Genomic DNA, 8,225 nt, shown 5'->3' on the forward strand with positions numbered 1-8,225 from the left:
ATGGAGATGCAGACACAGTGTAGGGATAAAAAAAATAAAAACACACCACCTTGTCTACCTCCAGGCCTAGGAGTGTTACTTAAGTCCAGGCATTACTAAATATCAGTATACAATCTACATGTTTTCATAACATTTATAAATGTAATTTTATTAGAAAAATATGCATTCTTTTGCATTCCAAGGACACCCCCCTAAAAGCTCATTGATTATGTTTATCTTATCCCTTTTGCAGATTGTGACTAATTAGCATGCAGCTGAGTTGGGGTTCTGAAGAATAAAATCCAGCCTGTTAAGGGGCAGTAGAAAAAAACATTATTTTTAGAGATGCATTACATGGTAAATAAATAGCGACCGTACAAGGCAAAGTTTTTTTGTTTTTTTAACAGTGAATAATTAAACATTTTACAATAAATCAGTGAACAAAATGACATGGAGAGATTTATCATAGACAGACAAAAGTAACAGAATATTTTTTAAGAAATATTAAGCATTACTTCTTTAGGACATGATTTAAGAATTGACTGGCAGTAATCATTTAAGATGCATTACATAATGCATCTCAAAACAACAACTGGAATGGAAGTGGATCATTGGGAACAAATTAAAGGGGGAAATATAGTGGAAACTGTGTCTTTAAAGTATATTTAATCAATACTATTGCAGAGTTGGATCAACACAAAACTACATGAGTATTAATATGTGCCATTTTAAACTATTAAAAGCATATACAAGTCATTCTGTGAAATGCACAACATTACAATCTGGATAAAATTAGAACTATTTTCCAGTATGTTGCTTTAAAAAATGCTCTTGCTAAAATTCAGTAATAACTTACTCTTGCTAGAGTAATAACTTTCAAGGTATCAGAAAACCACTGCTGCTATAATCATAGGATCTGTTTATGCACTTTTGTATCCTGAGCCAGTGACGTTGCACATCATTGGTGGTGTTCACAACATATATTGGAAAAGCTTCTTATGTATCTCAAAACACTGTTGGCAATGTAATATAAGTACCTTAGTTAAACAAGTGGCACAGCTCCTTGATTCTTGCTCTGCCTGCTTTGAGATTCCGGCTGCATTGTGGCTGGCCTTACTGAGAATAGGGCTTACACATGGATAATGACTGTCGGCACATAATAAAGAGGGGCATAAGATATTGCCACTATTTGTGTTCAATGTGTCCCAAATAAAGTAATACCTATTGCTATTGCATGTGGGCTGAAGCTATCAGCAAAATTATTGTTGGCAGGAGTTATATTGTGCAATGGATAGGTAGGTTGTTCTTTTACAACAAAGGTTTGTAGCACACATGCCACTGTCAGTTGCAGCAAGTATATTGACAAAATACTTCTTAATATGTGTTTCCAAACAGACCAAAGCTTATACACACCAGTTATTGTGACTTTCCACCTATTTTTGATGTTTAAAGAACAACTACAACATGAAACAGAATACTTTTTATTATATATTTTATTGTGCTTATTGTTAAAATATTTACCAGGTTAATCAGCTTGTCTTAAGGCTGGAGGTTAATGCAATGAAGTTATTTTATGATTTATCCTGGTGACACAAGAAGTTGGCAATTTTTATCATATTATGGGTGTTACGCTCTTTGTTTTCTTGCAGTTAGGTTATATTTCTGTAACTGATTCTGACAAGCACTAAATATTTCAACAGCAGATTTATAAATGCAAAGCCGAGTACACGCTGTGTCATGTTATACCAGTATCATCTTGGATATGAACAAAGAAGCCTTAAAGCGTAGTGTAACTTATACTTTAAAAAGAGTGTACAATAAATGTTTTCTCTGTCTCAGCACTTGATATTGGAGCCTGAAAAGCTTATGAAGCACTTTCCAATAGCTTAGAGTTTCACCCTTCACTGGTGCCAGTGACAAAACTCATTTTCTCAGGTTTGATAAAATCAGTAGCAGACATCTGTGTCCACTGTCTGTTAGACCACACAGGGCCAGTCAAGAGTACTGTTAGGAAATGTTCGGTCTCACTAAATGTACAGAGGGCAGAGGTTGTTTGCCGCAACCCGTTGACTAAAAGCATCTCAACAAGTTATTGACTGTCAAGGTCATGCTGAGTGGTGCCATCAGCTAACAGATCAAGGTTAAAAGCAGCACTTATGTCTTGTTGGACCAGATATAATTTTCTTAGTAAAATATTTCAAAATGCATCTATTACAACAGCATAAGTATATCACTGGGCTCAGTTTTTATATAATAGAAATATTACTTGATACAGGTAGTAGCTTTATACTGTGGTGAAAGAAGTGTGTAAATTGTACAGTCTCAACACATTTTTGTATAGTTTGTTTTACACTGATTCATTGGGCTAAATTAATGGATTCTGGTTAGTCTAACTGGTCTCATTGTTCAGGCGATGTCATGTTTTACATTAATTGGACCTTAATTACTTATCCAGCTTATAACCAGTGGGCTTTCCCACAATTAACATGTATAATTGTATGAAGTGCCCACTACATGATGTCTCACATATCAAGTGAGAACCTCTAGAAACGATGAAAAATAGTAATCACACATGCATGTGATTGTTAAATATGCACATGTTTGTGTTTTGCTATAATAAAGTAGTCTCAATTGATAGAAAAGAATATGGGCTCCATTTATCAAAGCTTCAACTTTCAATTTGTGTAAGCTCCACATCATTTTAGACACATTTTTGGCTTTCCAAAGTTATTAAGCTGTCAAACTTCTAAAAATGGTGCTCGTTACGATCGAATCTTAATCACCAAGTTTCAATTTAATTCATCTCCGGACATCCTTCACCTGCTGTGATCATCAATCCTCCGGATTTCAAGCTATCAGGCAATCAACTTGTGGACTTGACTTAAAATCTGTAAGCTCTTCCATAGAAAGGAATGGGGAATAAAACAGTGCCACAAAGTAAACAATGGGAGTGTCAACTATAAAGACAATTATCAGGAGGTTTTTTTTTAGACTCTTCTTGAAACTACACCGTGTGCTTGCTCTTGTGTAGTGCTCTGTAAAAGATGAATATATTTATGCCCATGTTTTGTTTCAGCAATCTTCTGAGACACAGGAGAATCATAGTTGAAATACAGAATTAGGACTAGAAAATATTAATAAAAAACTACAATTACCATTAAAAATACATTTTAAGTGAGAAGTTCCATGCATCTTCTACAGTGAACACATGAAAAGATGGCTGATATTGTATAAAAAAATGGTTCACATGTTTTAACATTGGCTTAATGTAGAACGTAAGCTTGATAAATTAGCTTCTTTGTGCCATCAATGCATCCTAAGTTATCAACAGTCCGCTGTAAATCACGTCGAAATTGACACAAATGAAAAAATTTTAATACATTTGTACAGAAAACGTTCAATTGATTGGTAACGGCAGTCGTACTTAGAGTGTGCAAATTCAACTTACTGATACTTTGATTGATAGAGTCCTTTGTCTCAGCAATCTTGTAAACAAGTACAGGGGGCTGACCTTGAGTGTTCCAGGGCATTCTGAAGGTGTGGTTTGTATTTATCACCCAAACCTCTACACTGCATGCAGAAATTAAAAAAACGAGATGCCCTATTGAAGTATCTTGTGTTGTGGTCATGTCTCACTATTTCAAAGCTGACAAAGTCTCATATCTTTGATTTTTCTTGAACTTTTTTAAAATTTTCTATCTTTCATATGTTGGGGTGGCCTGATTTATAAAGTGTTTTTTTTGTTTTGTTATGTTTTGAAATGTTTTGTCTGTTTGTTTTGGAATGTTTTCGATGCCAGTATCCTTCACAGTGCCCATATTGATTGTAGTCCAGATATACACATTTTTATAATGTATCCAAATATCCAAGATAAAGGGTATTTGAAATGCTATCACCTAGACAAGGACAAGGATAATTAAAACAATAGGGAATTTATCATTTTGGTATATCATTTTGGTAATTGGTAAATAGCTCCATCTTGCATAATAAAATGATAACTAGTTACAAGAAAACTATTATAACTTTTTGTTACTTATTATATTATAATTAACAGATTATAAGGAAACAATCAATGAAACACATGTTAAATTAAGACATTTAAATATAGATTAGACACTGGAAAAAAGGGGCGACTGTGGATTGCATCTATTGCTGTAAATATAAGACCAAAGGAAAATTAGTGCAAAGAGGTGAATTCCTGACAGACATGATGGCTGAATTACAACTAGCCCAGAAGGGGTTCATTTAAGATTTCTCTATATTCTGCAGCATCTAATGGACTAAGTTTATATCTTCCCACCACTGATACATTACTTTATATAGTCATCCGCACATGGCACTATTACAGCCATATAATATAAATACATGTACTTAATTCATTGTTCCCTATTATCTGGGAGATTATAATAACTTTAAATTCTGTAACTGAACATCTGCTCTAAAGGCCCCAGAAACCGATTTGGTAGTATTTTTTTTATCAGAATAATACTAATTTTGTTTCATGTTTGTTTTTGTTTTTAACTGCAGTAATTTCCCTAGTGCATTACATATAAAAGAAACATTTCCACTAAACAAAGAGTTGATTTCTAACTATACTTTCTTATCATCCAAGTGCTTCACACAGACACTTGTGCATTTATTTATTTGTTTATTTATGTATTCCGCTTGGATTTTATTTAACTACTTTAAACACTTTGGGGCCCATTTATCAAGCTCCGAACGGAGCTTGTGGGCCTGTGTTTCTGGCGAGTCTTCAGACCTGCCAGAAACACCAGTTATGAAGCAGCGGTCTAAAGACCGCTGCTCTATAACCCTGTCCGCCTGCTCTGATGAGGCGGACAGGAATCGCCGGAAATCAACCCCGATTGAGTACGATCGGGTTGATTGACACCTCCCTGCTGGCGGCCGATTGGCCGCAAGTCAGCAGGGGGCGGCGTTGCACCAGCAGCTCTTGTGAGCTTCTGGTGCAATGCTGAATACGGAGAGCGTATTGCTCTCCGCATTCAGCGAGGTCTTGCGGACCTGATCCGCACTGTCGGATCAGGTCCGCAAAACCTTTAATAAATATGCCCCTTTCTCTGTATTTTTGCTTCAGCTATTCAATTAAATAAGAATGACAGTTATTGTTGTACCCTTGTGTAGACTATTTTGCTAAATATACTGGTTAAATTATTCTGACATAGCATTTGTTTGCAGACCACAGCTTTATGACTACAGTTATTTTATTTTTGCTGATTGCATGTTTATAGGACTTTATTATTGGTTCACTATTGTTAATAAATTGCATAGCATGGTTACAGTGGGGTTGTGGCAGTTTAGGGGTTCATAGTGGTTAATTGATTTTTCCATTGTGGTTGTGGCAGTTTATGGGGTTAAAAGCAGAGGGGATTATGCATGGGGGTTGTGGTGTTTTAAAGATTAATATTGGTTAGGGGGGTTAGTCACAGGGGTTGTGATGGGTTAAATGCTTAAGGGAGGTTGAGCAGTTTATTATGGTGGGTTTAGGTAGACTTTACCATTAACAGTAGCTGTTATAATTATTATCAGTTATTTGTAGATCACTAACAGATTCTGCAACATTATAAACATAGGTATAATATTTAATTGTAATATTTATAGGAGACAAATGGTAGAGGACCCTATCAAGAGTTGTAATGTTGTAAATCAGCTGTCATAAAGGTAATCTACAAAACAGCTGGGATGACAAAAGGAGTAGAGGAACTAAGGTTAGAGTACATTGTATGCATCCCTGAAAAAAATTGAGCCAAATGTCCATATGTGCTACATCACACAGTACTTTGGCCAGCATACTATGTTGACATAGTACCCATGTCCAACACTCTGGCACAAGTTGTCAGCTTTGATTGTGCTCCATTACCATATGAAGGCAGATCCAATACAGGCAATGACATTGACTGTATCGGATACTGCCATGGGGGGAGGGCTAGGACCTGAGCAGGTGGGAGGTGATTTAGGTGGGTGGCCAGTTATCATGGGTGGTGGGGTGTAGTTCCCTAAGCTACAAAAACAAATGTGAGGCTGGGGAGAGGGAGAGATGGGACCCTACGCTATAGCGCATAATGCTGGGGGGAAAGGGGACCTACTATATGGAAAAAAGAGGGCAGAGGGGGTTCCAATAAACTACAAAAAAAGAAAATTAAACAAAAAGTGTTATTTGTTACTGGCAGATAAGCTGCCAGTAACAAATATGGTGGCAGACAATGGGAGGGGGGATAAGAGAGCTGTTGGGGGGGATCAGGGAGGTGATGGTGAGGACTCATACACTAAAGAAATACAGAAATTGCTATATAAATAAATATTGTTTTAATAAAAATCCCTAAAATGCATACTAACAGACTGTCTGCCATTACCTAAGGGGGTGGTGACCAGTAGGACGAGGGGAGAGAGCTGTTTGGGAGGAATCAGGTGGGGATTAGGGGATGGGAGCTGTCAGGTGGGTGGGTAATCTCTACACTACAACAAAAATTAACCTTACAAGCAGACTGATTAACCACTTCACTGCCAGGAGAGTACAATGTTATTGAGGGTCTTGAATATTAGGGTTAGGATTTTGTTTTTTATTTTGGAGTCTAGTCTGGAAGCCAGAGAGGTGCAGTATAGAAGGAGTGATGTGTAAGGAAGACAAGCCTGTCAGAGGCATTCATTTTTGGATTGTAATGGAGATAGACGGCAGCTAGGGAGACCATTATGAGAAATTATGAGAAAGTGGATTAAAATCTTAGTTGTATGGTGTTCCGGCCGGGTGTGTTGGTCCAGTTGTGTTTCCGTCGTCTGACGGTTTTGACCTAACAGATGCATATGGGCTTCCTAGTAACTTCTTAGAGATTGATGGCTTCAATCCGCAGACCGTAGGAGTGGGAAGGAACTGCTATACCTTGTCTGAGGTCCACAAGAGGACAAACTTGCCAATTTGTCATGCTAAAGGATTCATGTGTTAGACGGAGATACAGTGATTTTGAGTGGTTAAAGAATGAATTGGAAAGAGACAGTAAGATTGTGGTGCCACCGTTACCCGGAAAGGCCTTGAAAAGGCAACTTCCCTTCAGAGGAGATGAAGGAATATTTGAAGAAACCTTCATAGAGGGGAGACGGCAGGACCTAGAACAGTTTATTAACAAGATTGCTGGACATCCTCTTGCCCAGAATGAATGCTGTCTGCACATGTTCTTGCAGGATGAAACCACTGATAGAAGCTATGTGCCAGGAAAAGTGCATCAGTGAGACCAAGGCTCTCCTCTCTATCCCATTCTTATTCCTCACTCCTCTTTTGCCTGCAAAATTACATTTATTTTTACACTAAATCTCCACCCCTGGGTACCTTGGCTATTCTCTGTCTGGTACTTCTCTTAACTTTTTGTTCTTACTCCCTCGCTAAATGTGGTCTAGTGAGAGAGGAGCAGCAAGCATTAACCTGGCTTCTGGCCAAATCTCCATGGAGTTTTACTTGGGGGAAAACACACCTGGCTACACTTTTTCTGATATGGGAATGATTTTACATTTTCTGGATTTAGTGTCACTTCTTCTATCTCTTAAATCTGAAACAAAGGGTCAAAAGATTATCATGATTTCCTCCCTATTGCTGGCCTTTCACTGTGGGTATCTCCAGGGGGACCATTACTCCAAATGATGACTTCATGTAACTATACTTTTGCTGTACCTCAAATCTGGAATGGACTGGACTATTTATTCCTCACATATGTAACTACATGCACTGTGTTTATTTAACATTCAAAGACCTCAAGCAAATGCATGGACATGTTTCTTTCACACCCCAAATACAATGAGTGACCCTGTTGCTTAGTTTTATGATAGAAAGTGATTTAGCCTTCAGCAGTGATGTGCAAGTGAACAAAAGTTACAGCTCTGGACTAAATCGTATGTGTCTAGCTCAGGACCCCTGATTGCAGTACCAGAACAAGTATTACAAACGGCTGGAATTAAGCAGATCCAAGGCCACGTTGATGTAATTCTAGGATATATTATAACCTGGAAAGATTAAAAGGAGACAATGTCCGTGTAAATGTAAACATGGATTTTAATAACACAGGGAAGACGTCTCACTGCCACCATTACACAGTGTGGTACCCAGGGTGTAGGGCGGCCAGCTGTGTTTGGGGGGTGGGTTTCCAAGGGAGATGATCTGTTTATACCGCTCTGTGTTCCAGCCCTGGGTTTGTGACTGCCTTTTTGCTGTCTGTGTCTGTGTAAATAAATATACTTCAAAA

At 37.7% G+C, this 8,225-nt stretch overlaps 1 pseudogene; it reads left to right on the forward strand.

The window, feature by feature from the left end:
- The first annotated feature begins 552 nt into the window (after window positions 1-552).
- LOC128661483 (sorting nexin-12-like) lies at window positions 553-7,302 on the forward strand (annotated as a pseudogene).
- The last annotated feature ends 923 nt before the right edge of the window (window positions 7,303-8,225 follow it).

The sequence above is a fragment of the Bombina bombina genome, chromosome 5 (assembly GCF_027579735.1).
Source record: "Bombina bombina isolate aBomBom1 chromosome 5, aBomBom1.pri, whole genome shotgun sequence".
Lineage (NCBI taxonomy): Eukaryota > Metazoa > Chordata > Amphibia > Anura > Bombinatoridae > Bombina > Bombina bombina.